Below are 18,525 nucleotides of genomic sequence, written 5' to 3' on the forward strand. Positions count from 1 at the left end.
ATATGTTAGGGCTAAACTACACATACAATTCGTATACGAACCGCATCGTGGTTGTGTTAATAGGCATTGCGGTCGGTGCTTCGGTCGGTATCATCCCTAAAACAGTTCTCTCTATTTGGATATGTATGTGGACATTTGGCTAATAACGTCATTTAGGGGCTATTTGTTAATATCCGATCGTGACATTATGTCTGATAATGTTAACATAATTGGACTTTATATTCCATCAGTGGTACGCATTTGTGATATAGTGTCGTTATTTCAGGCATAAATATCAAATGCAGATCCAATTTTATGAATAACATATGGAACCGAGTACATCAAGATACATTTCACTTCAAGGGCAATGCTATTGAATGCTACACTCTACATGAATAAAAACAAAATGAATACATGTTCAGAATTTAGTATTTTCTATCATGTACCAACCGCCAATATACTCGTAAACGGTGTCATATAATTTTATTTGCTTCTGGCCCAAGGCGTCGATAACGTGATGGAAGCAGTATTATTCAAATGCAGAGACAGGTTGTGGCTTTTCAACTAGCACGGTACCACCTTACACCGAGCTTGGTTACCATCTTCATAACATAAAATGACTTCCGTGTTTTCTTTGATGAAAACTTGTCTGCGAAAATTACTGCAGTCTTTTCTAGAAGCAATAAAACTTTGTAGATTAAGACAAAGTTGTAAGCGTTTCTCTTAATTGCTTTTACGTTATATAATATAGACTTAGATCATCATATTATGTGCTACATAAAATAAACCAAAACGTTTTATATATTTTTTTATCTATATGAATAGATATAAATATGAATGAATTATACCTACTAGGTATGTAGGTTCGATCGAGCATTCGATTTTTTTTAATAATAAGCATGATATTTTGAAAGAAATTAAATATAATAAAATAATTAATGAAACTAAAGAGTTGTATTGCTTAACATATTTCTACGGTAGTGATTAAAAATGTGTGTATATGTCGTGGTCATATCGTAGATTTGCTCATTTCATGAAATGGCCAACATAGTTTGGTCAGATCGTAAAATCGTCAACGTTTCACGATTTGGTCATCGACATTTGGCCAGATCGTATAAAATATAGGTTAGGTTAGATTAGGTTAGACTTTTATAAACAACGCACGAGCCGAGCGAGCAAAGCGAGCGTGCCGCGGCAGCGGCCGGCGAGTGCCAGAAGCGAATCGCTTTTTAAAAAAGAAACAAAAATGGTCGAATTTCGTGAAATGGCCATCCACGTTTTGGCCAGATCGACGATCTGGCCAAATGTGGATGACCAAATCGTGAAACGTTGACGATTTAACGATCTGGCCAAACTAAATTGGCCATTTCATGAAATGAGCAAATCTACGATATGACCACGACATATACACAAATAAATGTAAATGACAACTAAAACGTAAAGCATCTATTTTATGACTTTACTTAGCTTACTTAGGTGGCATGCTGAAGTACTTTCTCCTACACCCTTGTAATTGCCTGTAATAAAGAAAATTTCTAGTGAATGTTTGTCGGGTTATCACCAAATTAAATCTTTGTTCACAACTTTTAATAAATGAATGTCAGCAGTCGTGTATTTATGTGTTTCTGTCATACAAAAAGTGTAAAGGAATAAAAGCATTTATCAGGGTATTTGTTCTGAAATAAAGTTATAATGTATGAAAAGAATAATCAGGAATATATCTTCATATTCGACGTTAAAATGTATGGGCATTGAATTAAATCTCCAACTTTCAATTGCTATAAAGCTTTGTGCATAAGAACGTGCTCGTATTTTCGTATTCTAAATAAGTGTTTGCATAATGAAGTCTACGTTAATCAACGGCAGAGGCCTGTGTCAAACTAAAACCAATTAAGAGCTTATTGAACTTAATTTATTCACAAACACACTTTCATTGTATACCGAACCTAAAGTTATAAGGCACACATTAATGTCAACATTGTTCCACTTCGTTGCCATTTAATTTCGTAACAGTGAAGCACGTTGTGAATTAGTTAAACGTCGTAAATTTGACAGTTGAATTCGGTACGTCTTGACTCTCGAGTTCAAATATCAAGCACGGATTGCAAGAATGCTGAGATCTTACTTTAATTTAACGTGTGTTATATTTGAACACTTTGTAATAATCATATCGTTCGTTTAAATAACGTTTCCTAATGAATAAATAGGATTTTTCTCTTTTTAACTAGCGGTTCTGCCTGGCTTCACCCATGGTCCTCACTTCTTCCTTCCTTCTCTTTGTTCTCGAGTTTGAGCAACCCATTTGGCGATTCATTTTTATTATATATAAGACTAGTGGTCCGCCCCGGCTTCGCCCGTGGTACATATTTCGCAATAAAAGGTAGCCTATGTCCTTTCTCGGGTATCAAAATATCTCCATACCAAATTTCATGCAAATTGGTTCAGTAGTAAAGGCGTGATTGAGTAACAGACAGACAGACAGAGTAACTTTCGCATTTATAATATTAGTATGGATATACAATATTTATTTAAATACACTAATATAGTTTAGAAACCATCGCAATATAATTTATAAATTTTCTTTAAGGACTTTGAAGAAAGAAGTTTCTATACTAACGGGTGATAAAAAAAAATGGAATTTCAACCTTTGCGACTTCAAGAACAATATTATACCTACAATAGTAGCTGTCCCGGCAAACGTTGTTCTGCAGCCTTACTCTTATCACTTAGGTGTATGAAAAATACATGTTGACTAACATTGTGACACGAGAATTTAATATATTTAAAGATGTACAATTGCACAGTATGATTTATCATTAATAATAAATCGTGTTTTCAAAAATAAACTTCATAACAGGAATAACTAATCTGCGTTCCCATAATCTAGTTAGATATGAGGTTTCGTTAGATCAGTTTATGGCCAACCTAATCCCATGTCCCACTAAGCGCCATTGTAAATATTACAGACCTCATTAAACTGAGCCTTGTACTTTAAACTTACCTATTTACGAGACGACAACTAACTGAAGGTCATTGCTTTAACTATGTAGTTTTTATTTTGAATTCTTATTTTCTAAACATGTAACGTTGAATTTATATTTTTTGTTTTTTTTTTATGGCATTCAAATGCTTTATAAATATAAATTTATGTAACGTTATTATATGTTAAGGTTTATTTTAAAATGTATTTTCAGAATTCTACTGTTCCTTAATGTAAATTAGCTCTGAAAAAACTTTTCAGACATTAAATAGTCATTGTTTAATTATTATCGCCATTTACAAGGTTGGCATATATTTTTTTTAAATATTTATTATGAAACCGAAAACGCCACAGTCCTTTTTATTACAAGTGAATAAATATTAGGTCAGAAACAAGATACAGAACGTCTTTATTAAAAATTCAACAAGAGTTTCTATGTATTTTTCTCTTGAAAGTCTGCGAGTAAGAAATAACGACTAACGGAGTCCACAAATAAGTTTAAAAGAACAAATAACCACGAGTTCTGTTTGGTATAACATTGTTTTAATGAGATTTCAGTTTACTTCACTAGTGAAATCGGGGAAACATCATTCCGAATCTTGTTCAGTTTAATCATGACAACAATTTATAGGTAGGTGTTATGTTTACCTCGTGTTTCTTAAATTCTACAAGTCATATATTTTTTAGTTATTAATTTATTTACAAAGCAGACATAATACGCACTCACATAATGATTATGAAACATCTAAAACACAAAGGCTCTGTATTGCTTCTAATCTTCTTTATCTTTAATAATATATATATATATAAATCTCGTGTCACAATGTTTGTCCTCAATGGACTCCTAAACCACTCAACCGATTATAATAAAATTCGCACACCATGTGCAGTTCGATCCAACTTGAGAGATAGGATAGGTTAAACATGTAGGTACCACGGGCGAAGCCGGGGCGGACCACTAGTTATTATGTATGTAAGCTTAAATTGTCAGTTAAAATATGACGTGATGATAATACCCAAATTATTTGGAATATCCGATTAATTGAATGACTATTCAATTATCCGGACTAACCGGATATTTTACAATTTTACAGTAACCTGATGAATTCATTTTATTTCTCGGTCCCTTTAAGAAAACCAATGCTCGTTGAACTGTATTCTTCTCTAGACTCTATATCGTCTTACAACAACCTATAACTCCGTATACTTATGCTTGAAAAGAAGAAGGTCTACCACTTACCAGTTTTGTAGGTACAGTCAGTTATAACACACGTATAATCTTATATTAGGTCAAGCAAAATAATTCATGATTTTAAAACATCAAATGTCATGTAACTTAACAATTGTCAATGGCTGGAATATCATTCGTCATTTTGATACATGACTATAAAACAATGAGTCCATTCATAACCAAAGCACGGTAATAAATCTTCAAAACCAATTTTCAAACTTGGTCAAGACATTCTATACGTTGTTTTCGTAACGAAAATATAAGCGTACATAAATAATTGAATTTGTGAACTGTGGAGAAAGTTTTATACTTCTATTTTTATATGATATCGTTATACCCACCTAAATGTTTTGTTAGAAAAACTCTTAAAACTCGTATTTATTGCAACTATATACAACATATTTTTTTTTTCTATCATTGAGATATACAATATACATATGGAGACGACATCGCCTACATCACTTATGTTCCGCTCAACATACGCCATATGGCGTAACTGCACGCTCATTTTTTTATTTGTTTTAAAGTGAAACGCATCAAATATGCCTTCGTGTGTTTTACGATATTGCACAAATAATACAAATAATACGGAAAAGTGCAAAGGAATAACTTTCATCGGTAAGTACCTAACTAGATAATAATTTTTAAAACTTAGTTAGAGCAAAAAAATGGCGCACAGATTTTGTTCGTGGTGTCTCCTCCATACGTAGTAAGATTATCTCAATGTTTTCTACACGATATTAATGTTGTTCCAAATAAACGCTATGTTTATTAATATTATTCATTCATAATTAATTTTGATAACACACACAAAATAAATAAATTGTTCCTATCACATCATATTTCGCTATCATGCATTCATGCAACAAACCACAGCAAAGGGACAAGTGACAAAATCTTTTATAAAATCTAGATTTATATAATCTATACATAAGGTCAAACCCATACATTTCAGAACCTTTCGGCTCCCATTGACCCTATAATTATATTATACTAGCTTTCCGCCTGCGGCTTCGCCCGCGTTTTCAAAGAAAAACCCGCATAGTTCCAGTTCCCGTGGGACTTCCGAGATAAAACCTATCCTATGTGTTAATCCAAGTTATCATCTATGTGTGTGCTAAATTTCATTGTAATCGGTTCAGTAGTATTTGCGTGAAAGAGTAACAAACACACACACACACATCCTCACATCCTCAAATACATGCATGCTACGCGACGCGTATTTTATAGCGTAGCACTAAAGCGTTACGATAATCCATAGTATCGTAGATGTATACCTACATTCTTATGCTACGCTGTTTTTCTCATAAGTCGTAATTTTAAAAAGATAACACAAAAAATGTCTAATAACATTATTCAGCACTATTCCCGAGAGTTGTCGAATTGGATGTTATTTAAGAGTAAATATTTTTCGCTCATAATGACAGCAGACAGTGTTACGAATTCCCAGTATTTACATACGAGATTTGTTTTAGCTTTCATTAAATATACTCCACTTGTCTTTATGCATGAGTTTCATGTTAGAACCGAGTTTAAAATTAAAATACAACATAACGTTTAATAAAGGTACTTATTTAAAATATTTCAAATTATGCACTTATTAAAAATTATAATTCAGTGAATGATTTATTTATTCAGAGTAGGTACATAAAGTGTGAATACATTTACATGTTAATTTTTATAATATTTCGCAGAATTTACAAATTAAGAGGAATATTTTCCATTTAATAATTAAATTTTACTCAGAATTTATTTCACTTAATTTGAAAATACTTCTTGCTACTTATTTTAAAAAATGTTAGCGTTGCACGATAGCTTAAAATATTTAGCTAATTAATATAAGTGTTCATTCTGTTTCCCCAAAATAAAGTAAATATATAACAGAGTTGAGAAAATATTTAACAAAGTAAGGAAAATCTCGAATAACAAGCTATAAACTTAAAGGGTCTCAAAAGAAGAGCGCAGAGTCGCGATCGAACGTCGCATTCTCGACGTATAACAATTTATTATAGAAGAGAGAACTACTATGGTAACTAAATATTTGTCCTGTTGTATATCGTGCAACTGATGCTTACAAGATTTATTTACAACTCGACGGAAACTTTAGGTTTTATTGTTATTTCATAAGAGACAACAAACACAACTGAAAATTTAAAGTTGAATATTCACATTTCAGTTTCTGAATATGTATTCAAAAATGCATTATTCTGTGTAGAGTTATAAAAGGTTATTTTTTCTATACATATTTTCTATACATATGTACATTTTTCTCTTATACAGAAGCAACGGGAAGATGCGTAGTCTGGTTTTAAACGACACCCCGGCCAATAAGTATTCACAACACTTGGTTGCAAATGTGCTGCCATTGTCAAAAAATAGGCAGAACAGATGAGGTTTCCTTACAGAAGGGATATGACTTAATTCTGTATATTTTATTCATGTTGCCACAGTCACACACGTCTCAGACTAAAGTGAATGAAGCTTGTAATCATGGGGCTAGAAAAAAATAATCTTAAATTCTTACTCAAGCTATTAACGAAATTACTTCACACTAATTGAGCAATCCATAAACATACATATCTAGGTCAGATCTTAACAAGCACAGAATATTTTGTGAATTTTATTACGATATTATTAAACTAAAAGCATAAAATATGTTTTGTTAGCTCTTATTTTTAAAATAATATGTGAATTTATATAACGTCTCTATTTATTCATATTTATGAAAAATGCTTGTTATACTATTCTTGATTATTCTGGACTAGCTTCCGCCCGCGACTCCGTCCACGCGGAAAAATTAAGAAAAATTAAGATTTATTTTTTTTCTACGTATTTTTCCGGGATAAAAAGTATCCTATTTTATGCCCAGGATAATAAGGTATAATTATACCAAGTTTCATCGAAATCGAACCGTTAGTTTGCACGTGATGCCTGAACATACAGACAGACAGACAGACAGACAGACAGACAAAAATTTTTTTAATCACATATTTGGGCTTGGTATCGATCCAGTAACACCCCCTGCTATTTATTTTTTCAATATTTTCAATGTACAGAATTGACCCTTCTACAGATTTATTATATGTATAGATATGTAAATATTTGACACATAATAAACAAAGTAAAATAGATTCTAAAATCCGTGTCTCTGAATATAAAGTTTTATGTAGTGCGGCAGTTTTATGTGCAATTGAATTTTAGACGAGATTTTATCTTCGAGATTAAATATCGACTTCTCATAAAATTAGCTATTGTATTTATTACTTCTCTGACGAATATATTACGCTCAAAACCAAAGCAATAAAAGGATATATTATTCAGTGGAAACCTAATATTTAATTTTTTTTAAGTAAAACGAAATGAATATAAACAAGACATTGTACAATACGAACTTTAAATGCCAATATTTCGTTTAGCGCTATTTTCGAAACGGGCTTAAAATAAATATAATTTGAAAGTCGCCTCGTGACCGGGGTTCGAACGTGCGAAGGGAAGGTCCGCTTCTCCCTCCTAACAATGATTTATCTCGACGGAGATATCCAATCTCCACAAAGCGAGATTTAATAAGGTCATGTGAATGAAGTGAAAGTACATTCTGATATTTACATATGACCTTTAAGAACCGTATTAAAATATTTTACGACTTCCTAACAATCTTATCAAACAAAGCTCAAAGTTCATTTCCCAGCGTTATGTCAGCTCTACATTACCACAGAATTGAATTCATGTTTTTATTAATTTCTAGGAAACCTTTTATGCAGTTCCGTGGTGTATGTAATCTAGAGTAAGAAATTTAATTTTCTGTTAATCTTTTATCTCTTTTTCCTTCTTTTATCTTCTATGTATAATATCTATACATATAATAAAATCGTAGGAAAGTCAAAACTGTACATTGAATATTTTTTTTAAAGAATACATAATCCATGATCTATAATCGATATAGAAGCCAAAAACATAGTTTTTAGAATTTTTGTCTGTTTGTCTGTTTGTCGGTTTGTCTGTTTGTCTGTTTGTCTGTATATTTGTCCGGGCTAATCTCGAAAAGTACCGCATAGATTGACTTCAAATTTTGCATGAATATTACTAACAGGTCGGGTGAGGCTTTTATATACACATTATCATGCTATTACCTCCGGGGGAGGAGCTGTGAACCTTTATTTTTCTAACGTATTCCGTGTATTACACAGCGTACAATCTAAAGACTCATGTTTAAATGTTGTTTTTGGGTAAGCCACGCTATTATCTAGCTTTACACTATAAAAACTACGTCATTTACGTAATTTTGGCAGAGAAACAGTTTAATGAATCTTAGTAGTATAAAGACAAATTTGAAACAGCGCCATCTATGAGACTTCATTAAAATCAAATCAATTTACATGTTTAACGCTTCTTGCAAATTTATAATTAAAAATTAAATAATATGACGTTGGTGGAGTTTTTAATTGTACTTATTTATTTAACTTTTTAACCCATGTCTTCCCAGAGTCCACTTCAGGTGCTTATATTTTATGTGAATATACTAAATAAAATTTTACAAGTGAGGGTAGATGTTTATTATTTGATGTCAAACAAGACACTATTAACAGTTAATTGTGACATTTTAAAAAATCCTTCTTGCGTTCCCACAAAAGGTAAGTTGTAGCTTTTATATTTATTCTTTATTAATTTAGTTAGACTCATGTTTTTAATTAGAATTGAAGTTACGACAAAATAAGAAAATGATGAAATTTTATTTTTATGTATAACTTTTACAAGACTATATTCAACGCCCAAAGAAGGTCACTTTAGTTCTTGATAGAATTTTATTTGTTAGTAGCTTTTTAATAAAATTAGGTAAAGTAATCTTTTCATTTTTTTTTTTACAGATTCAATGTTCATAAAAATTAACGATTTGCATGAGGATGTAGTAGAAATAAGTATCCTGGCGCGTGGTCAATTGTTGACTAAAGTTAATTTCCAACGTATGGTACAATCATTGAAAGAATCTTGGGTAATTTTAGAGGATATTTTTCGGGAATGAGAAAAGGGGCAGCCAACCACGTATCAGCGTGCGTGCGTGAGAATCTACCTACGTTTTAGTACCAAAAAAAAATGTTATTTTGAAACGTAAATATTGCACTCACAACTACTGTAAAAGTATGATTTTTAATCGTGCTTTACTGTCATCTGATTGTTTTATTATCGTTATGGCTATCGCGGTACAGATCGTACTGGGATCAGAGTACATATTATTTATCAATTGGTGTGGTAATATACGGTGTGTGGACCAAGTGGTGTGGACCAAGTAAAATATTTACAATCATACCAAATGGATTAACACGGTATGTACATAAGGCGGTCTTATCGCTTACTAGCGATCTCTTCCAGACTGCCCAAGGTAAGAGATAAAGAATTATACCTACTCATGATCCAGCAATTTTCAACCGAAAAAGAAGTTTTTCTGTAATTGGTAGTTGTTTCATTTATTTATTTTAAATACCTAATTTTACTTTTATATTTGCCCATTTGCATTACATTCAGCTTCCATATAACTTATAAAAATTTTATGTTTATTTCTGTCTAATATAAATACTCTTTTTTAGATATAAATAACAAAAACAACTTTTTTATTAAAATTTAGTAGGTACCTTGGGAAGATATTATCTATGTGTTAATAGAACAATACATAAAGGAAATTATGTTACGATTTTATACAATGAAAATATGTAAAAAAATATTAGCAGGTGTAATTATTAAATTGATCTCGAACCCAAAACTGTAGTTAATTTTTTTTGTCATTTAGTGTTTAATTCATGTCAATTGGTTCATTAATAAAAAAAATTATGATCATTTAAATAATCACGGCGAACATTTGCTAAGGCATTCATGTACAAGGTGTAATCGTTCAGTGTGCACAGGGATTTTTTTTTGTAAGTATTACAGATAACAAAAAACTTTAAACTGATATCGAAAGTACTTAACCTATTAATGGCCGTAATCATTTTTTTTTAATAAATCGAGAAATATCAAAAAAAATATCTTTAAACCCTCCCATACATTAAGTACATAATATGAAATATGAATATCCCATATACATTTAATATAAAAGATTTTAGCTTTCTTTTTCTTTTTTTGGTTGTCTGCTTTAATTACTTCCCAAATTTGAAGTGGCATTTTCCACGCTTTTTCCGGACATTTTCACGCATTTTCCGGATATTTTCCAGATATTTCCCAGGCATTTTCCAGGCATTTCCCAAGCATTTTCCGGACATTCCCTGACATTTTTCCGGGGATTTCCAGGCATTTTCCACGCTTTTTCCGGACATTTTCACGCATTTTCCGGATATTTTCTAGATATTTTCCAGGCATTTTCTGAACATTTCCCTGACATTTTCCGGAGATTTTCCAGGCATTTTCCACGCTTTTCCCGGACATTTTCACGCATTTTCCGGGGATTTTCTAGATATTTTCCATGCATTTTCTGAACATTTCCCTGACATTTCCGGAGATTTTCCAGGCATTTTCCACGCTTTTTCCGGACATTTTCACGCATTTTCCGGGGATTTTCCAGGCATTTTCCAGGCATTTTCCAGACATTTTACTGACATTTTCCGGGAATTTTCCAGGCATTTTCCACGCCTTTTCCGGACATTTTCACGCATTTTTTGAATATTTTCTGGGCATTTTCTGGGCATCTCTCAGGCATTTTCCGGGGATTTTCCAGGCATTTTCCACGCTTTTTCCGGATATTTTCCAGACATTTCCCTGGCATTTTCCAGAGATTTTTCAGGCATTTTCCACGCTTTTCCCGAACATTTTCACGCATTTTCCGGATATTTTCCGGGTATTTCCCGGACATTTTCACACATTTTCCGGGGGATTTTCCAGATATTTTACAGGCATTTTCCGGATATCCCCGGAAAATGCCCCGGATTTCCGGAAAGTACGTAAGTTTTTTAGCTTAGATTAGTAATAAATTCTACTATGCAGTCGCTATTCCACGCGGACGAAGTCGCGGGCACAGCTAGTAATATTATAAAGTTGAGAGTATGTTTGTTTGAACGCGCTATTCTCAGGAACTACTGGTCCGATTTGAAAAATTCTTCCGGTGTTAGATAGCCCATTTATCCAGAAAGGCTTATAGGCTATCGTCACGCTATTAGACCAATAGGCGCGGAGCACTGCGGGTAAAACCGCGGAGCACAGCTAGTATTCATTATTAGTTATAAATACAATATACTACTTGTGTTTTAAGTGTCATAATAAAATTAAAAAATTGAATGGTAAATACCATAAATCAAAAGTTTTCCAGTAAGAGAATCCCTTTTATGAATATCCATAAAAAACTTGATACACATATCTCTCAATACTTTTGATATTTATTATTATTTCTTTATAGTTTTGGCAACGTCCGCCATTTTCCGTATTTCGTCAGTTAGGTATACATATATAACTATGATATAATTATGTTGTATTTTCTTTAATTTGTACGTAGGTTTATGTTGTTATTAAAAAAATATAAATTTCATTCCTGAGGATCATTTACGAATGTTGTATAATAAAGGCACCACAATTTACGGTATAGCAGTAAAAGCAATATAAAGAAAATATGAAAGATTTTAATTTCGCTGTTTTATTTATTTTCTTACAGTCACTTAAGCCATGCTAAATCTATATGTCAGAAAATCACATAGCTTCTATATATTCATACACAAATTACTGGTAGATGCATTGAAATTACACGCTGACCTCATGAATCAGTATGGGAAACCCCAATATGTATAATAACCGCTCACAATACCCAAGAGTATTCTTAATATCTATATCAAACTTATGCCTTTATCAAAATTCTAAAAGCATACGGAACGATAGATGAAGTTATGTTCATTTATCAACGTCAAAATATATAAGTAGGTACCTATGTTTTCGTACCGTAACCATGTGTTATTTAAGATCGAAATAAACAAATAATAAACTCAATCGGGAATTACTTTGTGACTGTGTTTAAATATTATAATGTAGCAAAATATAGAATCATATGTTTCTCATTTCAGTAATGCTATAAAAATATATCTGTCACATTTTTTGTATTTTCAGCTTACGAAGGATACAGCATGATACGAACTTTTGATAGAATTATGTGGTAAAGAGCTATTTTGCTTTGTATCCACCGCTATATAGAATATACCAGTCGTTATGTACAGTACTTTTTTTTAATGTTGCGGCCGCGGCATTGATATTACAGGAAAGGTCAGGAATTAAAATGTCGAAATTCGAACCTATTTTATTATATTACCTACACAGAGAAATGCGAAAACTTTTTGTTAAAACTCCACCCTTAGTTTACCTTTGGTCTTTTCTTTGTGTTTTATTTTTAATGAAAAATCAATCCTTACTCGATTATTTTTAATTAAGCGAGTTAAGAGTCACTAAGTTGATGTTTTTAGGTCAAACAATTTTCTGTGGACAGAGTCTGATAAGTACTTTGAGTTACTAAAAATAGAGTTAACCAATTATTAAACAAGCCTCCGTCCTCGGATACTTTGCGAGCTCTCATTAAACTTGCAATTGGGAGCTACTTCCTCCTTTTGTTCACAAAGTTAAGCACGTAATAAATTGTATTTGTATTTATAATAAGCCATTATGTAAGCCCGTGCCATGATTGGATTAATTTAAAATAAAATTTTAAACATCCATGCCTTCACCCCACAATGGAATACAGTTTCTATAAAATACATCAGTTAACAGTTACACATGTTCAATTAAACGTTCGCTGTAATACACGAATGTAATAAGCCATTTAAAAGCACACCGGAACTTGACCAGTTTCATTATCGAATGTCATCGGCTCTCATTTCAGGACGGAAATGAGCCGGTCGAACATCGACTTTCATTACAGAGGCCGCACCTGAATGTTCATTAAACGGAAAAACGCAATCAACGGGCACACGAGAGAAATTTTTTAACTTTCCTCACGTTCCTTTTACGAATATTATTTTCAGAAAAAGAATTTCCGGGTCGTTCGTTTGAACGTGACGTTTAATCGTGGAATAGTAATTTCTAGAATTTAGTGTCAGTGCAAAATTTACATTCTCTTTTCGTATGCTTTTCGTTCATTTTACTTGGATATTCAATTAATGTGAATATGCAGGTAAAGATAAGTGAAGCTGTTGAAGTTTTGAACTCAATAATAGATTTGATGAAAGTGAAATTAAACAATTTGTTAAAGACACATGTCACATAGGTACATATATAAATACAAGTAAATATTGTAACCATAAAGTAAAAAGTAATGTGTTTTCGTTTTAATTATATGATCATTACCTTGATAAAGTAGATTAATAGGTAAACGAATACTTTCATTCATAAAATGTGTAAGTATAGACCCTAAGGTATAGACGATATCAGAATGAATCGTAAAATCGCGCTTACGTTTCGATCATTTATACAAGGAAATAATAAAAGGTCCTTGGTGAAACACTAAAAATACCGTCTCGGTATTGACCATTAAAACATATGCAATATCTATACTTATACATATAATAAATCTGTAGAAGGGTCAATTCTGTACATTGAAAATATTGAAAAAATAAATACCAGGGGGTGTTACTGGATCGATACCAAACCCAAATATGTGATTAAAAAAATTTTTGTCTGTCTGTCTGTCTGTCTGTCTGTCTGTCTGTATGTGAAGGCATCACGTGAAAACTAACGGTTCGATTTCGATGAAACTTGGTATAATTATTATTATTATCCTGGGCGTAAAATAGGATACTTTTTATCCTGGAAAAATACGTAGAAAAAAATAAATCTTAATTTTTCAGTTTTATCCATAGACGTTGTTCTGTAGAACCTCGAACACACGTTGCGTATAATTATAGGCCTAGCCGTATTTGGGTCCAATAGATATTTATAAGATGTCATTGTCAGAGTTACTGAAAATGGATTAATAAACCATCCACGCGAAGACCGACATCCGCGCGGACGGAGTCGCGGGCGGAAGCTAGTAAGTACATAAAACACAGTTATTTTATTTTACCGTCCATTCCTTCTTTCCTCTTTCACATAGGTAGTAGGTACGTACACACGTATAGCTAATATTGCATTGTTTTCATATTAAAAAGTGTTATTGAATCAATTTTTCCTTAAGCAATACAACTCTAGGATAGGTACTCTACGCAATTAGGAATTTTTTATCCTACATCCCGACACAAAGAAATCAATATTTAAGAAAAAAAAGTTGTCACGTCAATTCTGAATATCTTATTTTTAAAATACAAACTCAATAGGATTTTCCTTGACGAAACCATCAACAAAATCGTTACTGCTCCTTCTTAAAACCGTGTCATAAAATATTGATACTTCAAAAATATCTGGAAACTTACTTAGGTATTCGATACGCGCGACCTAGAAATTTTTACTTGGCAGTGATTTGTAGATATGTAATTTTAAATTTTATATTTCACTTCAAAAGCTCCACTGCATTCACTCGATCAATCACCCACATGACAACCTTCGTTAGGGTAAGTAACAAGGTGTGTAACAAAACGCCCATATTTTCTTTATAACGTAAAAAGTGTTGTATAAAGAGTTTTAATATCAATATACATTATTAAGGGAAACATATAACATGATTATTATTGGTTTAATCCATACTAATATTATAAATGCGAAAGTAACTCTGTCTGTCTGTCTGTTACACAATCACGCCTAAACTACTGAACCGATTTGCATGAAATTTGTTATGGAGATATTTTGATACCCGAGAAGGGACATAGGCTACCTTTTATTGCGAAATATGTACCACGGGCGAAGCCGGGGCGGACCTCTAGTAACCTATATTTCAAAACAGATATACGTGATACAAAACGCTAGTTGGAATATTAGCTAAGTACTATAGCTGCTCCGCGCGGTTTCACCCCCGTGGCTCCACTCCTGTTGCCCGTAGCGTGATGAAATATAGCCATTTACCTTACATAACCTTCCTCGATAAATGGGCTATCTAACATCGAAAGAATTTTTTAAATCGGACCAGTAGTTCCCGAGATTTTATTGCGTTCAAACAAACAAACAAACAAACTCTTCAGCTTTATAATATTAGTATAGATTTATCCAGCTAGCTAGTAGGTATTTATAAAGAAAACAAACATACATCTAACTAGCTGCAAGTACCTACACTAATAATTCCGTTAAATACGATATTTAAATGGTCAAATGGCTATGTCTGAGGAAGACGGCTCGTATGGCTTTGTGATTTTCAATCTAATTTGGAATTTCAAACATGGACTAAATAACATACCGGGTTAGTGCATAGTGTCGAAAATTACATACAACAATTAGGTGTGTAAACAACATTTTAGACTGGGGAAATTAAATTATGACCTACCTTCCGTGCCCCTTGATTGCGTGTTGAGTTTGCAATTTAGGCAGATATTAATTGTAGGTAGGTACAATTAAATCGATGTACAGTAAAGTCAATATAAGGTAAACGCAGCTATCAACGACCCATCGAAAATCTGAAGGTATTACCGACCTATAAAAGTAATTCGAAATTTAAACGTTTCCAGAACTATTCTAGCTATAGGTAGGCAAAGTTATACACGAATGTATTAATTGAGCATCGTATACTTTAACGTTAGAGTGAGTAACTGAGCAAAAAAGAGTTAAAATGCGTAAGTTGCTGCGGGGTAGCGTGGAAGCAGGACGTGTCGTACTGTTCCGTTGTTCCTTCGGGTAAGTACTGTGAGTATCTTTTTAAGACATTTACAAACAAATGACATCTATACTTTAATTTATATTACTAAATGTCAATGCATTTAAGTGTCAACTTTTCATTTCTTACAACATTTTATTAATAAAAAGTAATTTGAAACGATAAAACTTAAAATTAAAATGGGACGGTGTTAGCTTCACCAGTTTAAGTCGTGGCAGGTATCAACGACCCGTAAGTCGGCAATGGCAGCAACGTAACTTTTTGTTTTATTTTCTTTTATGTTATTATATCACACTAACACAAGTGGTCTTATGGACCAGTTTAAATCTAAGCTATGAGTCTTCATAAAAATCTATTAGCGACTAAACTTTTTTGTCTAGTGTTGTGTCTTTTAGCGTTGTCAATTTATACAAAGTTATGATATTTTCGAGGATCCCTATCGAATAGTTACAGTAGTAAATCATTGTTTTTTTTTGTTTAAACAATATGCATTTGTTCATATTTTGTATGACATTAATCAATTATAATCTATTTTATAGTCTGATGGTCAAATGAATTAAAATAACCATTTTTTTATGGGTCGGTAATACAATTTAGGTTTATACTTACATACTTTAATACCGACCCATGTGGGTCGGCAATAGCAACTATAGGAAGCTATTACCGATCGAATATAGATTGTTTAGTTTCTCATCTACAAATTCAAATTCAAATTGCTTTATTTGCAGAATGTAGAATAAAGATGTTTGTATATACAGATAATATTGATCCTTAAACATTCCGCTCGTAATTGAGCGTGCAAATATATTTTTATTACTTTTATGACATAATAGGTGCCTATTAAAAATTATATTTTTTTTAGGTTCAATTAACATAAAACATATAATTAGGTATATTTTTTCCAGAAATATGGAGCCACGAAAGCGGCGAAAAGTATACAGTAAAACACAACTCGCCGAAGCAATCAATCAAATAGCATAACGAAATATCCTAGAGTTTGAAATCCTTAATTTAATATATGTACATATATTAATAGTATTATGTTGATTAATTTAAAAGTTTGTAATTATTTAGTTCATTACTAAAAAGTACTCATTTGTTTTATTAAAAATAACTACAATAAAAAAATACGAATATATTTGCATTTTTATTTCATTTTATTAAGATCGGTAATCATCATCATCACTAGCTTCTATACATTCCATTGCTGGAAAAAGGCTTCCTCTCACATACGATCGGGAATAGCTGCATAAAAATCGTTAATAGCTTCACAGCCGTTTTTATGGGTCGGTAATAGCAACAATCGACTAAGTCACATTGTAAATTATTTTTTACAAGATAATCCTTTATTAGAATGTATTTGCTTCAATAAATACATTTTTTATACATAACACTAGCATATAAAATGAAATTATAAATCTTTAGAAGAACCAGTATACTTAAAAAATATGGTTGATTTTGAAATTGCCTTAGAGGGGTCGTTAATACCTGCGTTTACATTCATCAAACCCAATTTGGCTAAAAGTACCTTCGTCTGTTGTGATCACTAGAAGTTTAAACTACGGGTATTTCAGTCATCTTCAATTTCTAAACAATTCCAATTAATTATTTTCTATACGTACTTTTAAACTTATTGTACTTATAAAAAATTGTGCTTGACCTTAAAATCTATACAAAACTATGCGGGTTTTTCTTTGAAAACGCGGGCGAAGCCGCGGGCGGAAAGCTAGTATAATTATAAAATTATAAGCATTCCACGAACTTCTTGTGATGAAATGAAATTCCCATAGGAAAGAGATATTCATCGCAATAAAAAGTTCCCTATAAAACTCTTTTTCGTAGCTCTAGTTTTATATAAATTAGTTTATTTGAAAAATGCTTTTCACGTGACACAGGCATAGTTTGAAACAGCCATCTAGCTTAAAGTAAAACAATTACATTTAGCTCCGAGATTGCATTGTTGCCTCATTAAGCTACTTCGGCTGTGCACTCAAGGTACACAAACAACGAAATACAATATTAAAGTTTTAAAAGCTATGCTAGAGTTACTCACTCATTGAATTCAAATTTAATTTCACCATTTATTTCAATTCGTAGGTGCATTTTATTTTATTCGATCGTTCAACAATACAATTAAATAATAACAGCATTAAATTCAAAGAAAAAGTGAATATTTTGGAATAGGAATATTGTTTGTGACTGATATTATCCACCTACATAATATTGCCAATATTGTGTTAGAATTTGGCAAAAGATAAGTGATAACTTAAATAATCTAGTATACACCGAACATGTTGAAAAAAAATATTCCTTTAATCAGAGCAATTATCTTTGTAATATGCTTGCAATATGTATTATATTATTAAAGTAGCCTTCAAACTAATACAGAATTAATGAAACACCAAACGTTAATTCATCGGCACGTAAACACTTGACATATTATAGATAAAGGGAATCCTTCGTTAATTACAAAGGTCGGAAAGGGGAATTTCAGTTTCCCAATATCTACCAATCAACGTGTTCAATACCCGAATCTATCTCTAATCAATGAAATGTGTTGTTTCTTAACTTTTATAATGGAATATGAATATGATTGAATTCTAAATTGTCAGTGAAATGTAATAACTTTATTAGTATCTATTT

The 18,525-nt window shown here is 32.0% G+C and overlaps 2 protein-coding genes across 6 annotated transcripts in view; one reads left to right on the forward strand and one right to left on the reverse strand.

The window, feature by feature from the left end:
• Window positions 1-18,525, forward strand: part of LOC123700968 (pseudouridine-5'-phosphate glycosidase) — a 104,198-nt gene that overhangs the window by 36,426 nt on the left and 49,247 nt on the right. The gene's annotated exons all lie outside the window — the stretch shown is intronic.
• Window positions 1-18,525, reverse strand: part of LOC123701000 (CD63 antigen-like) — a 50,082-nt gene that overhangs the window by 13,691 nt on the left and 17,866 nt on the right. For 2 of the 4 annotated variants that reach the window (XM_045648418.1, XM_045648407.1), the window contains exon 3: window positions 1,452-1,496. The exons of the other annotated variants lie outside the window; for them this stretch is intronic. The gene's annotated coding sequence lies outside the window, so the exon portion shown is untranslated. The remainder of the gene's footprint in view (window positions 1-1,451; window positions 1,497-18,525) is intronic. 4 annotated transcript variants of the gene reach the window in all.

This window comes from Colias croceus, chromosome 2 (assembly GCF_905220415.1).
Source record: "Colias croceus chromosome 2, ilColCroc2.1".
Taxonomy (NCBI): domain Eukaryota; kingdom Metazoa; phylum Arthropoda; class Insecta; order Lepidoptera; family Pieridae; genus Colias; species Colias croceus.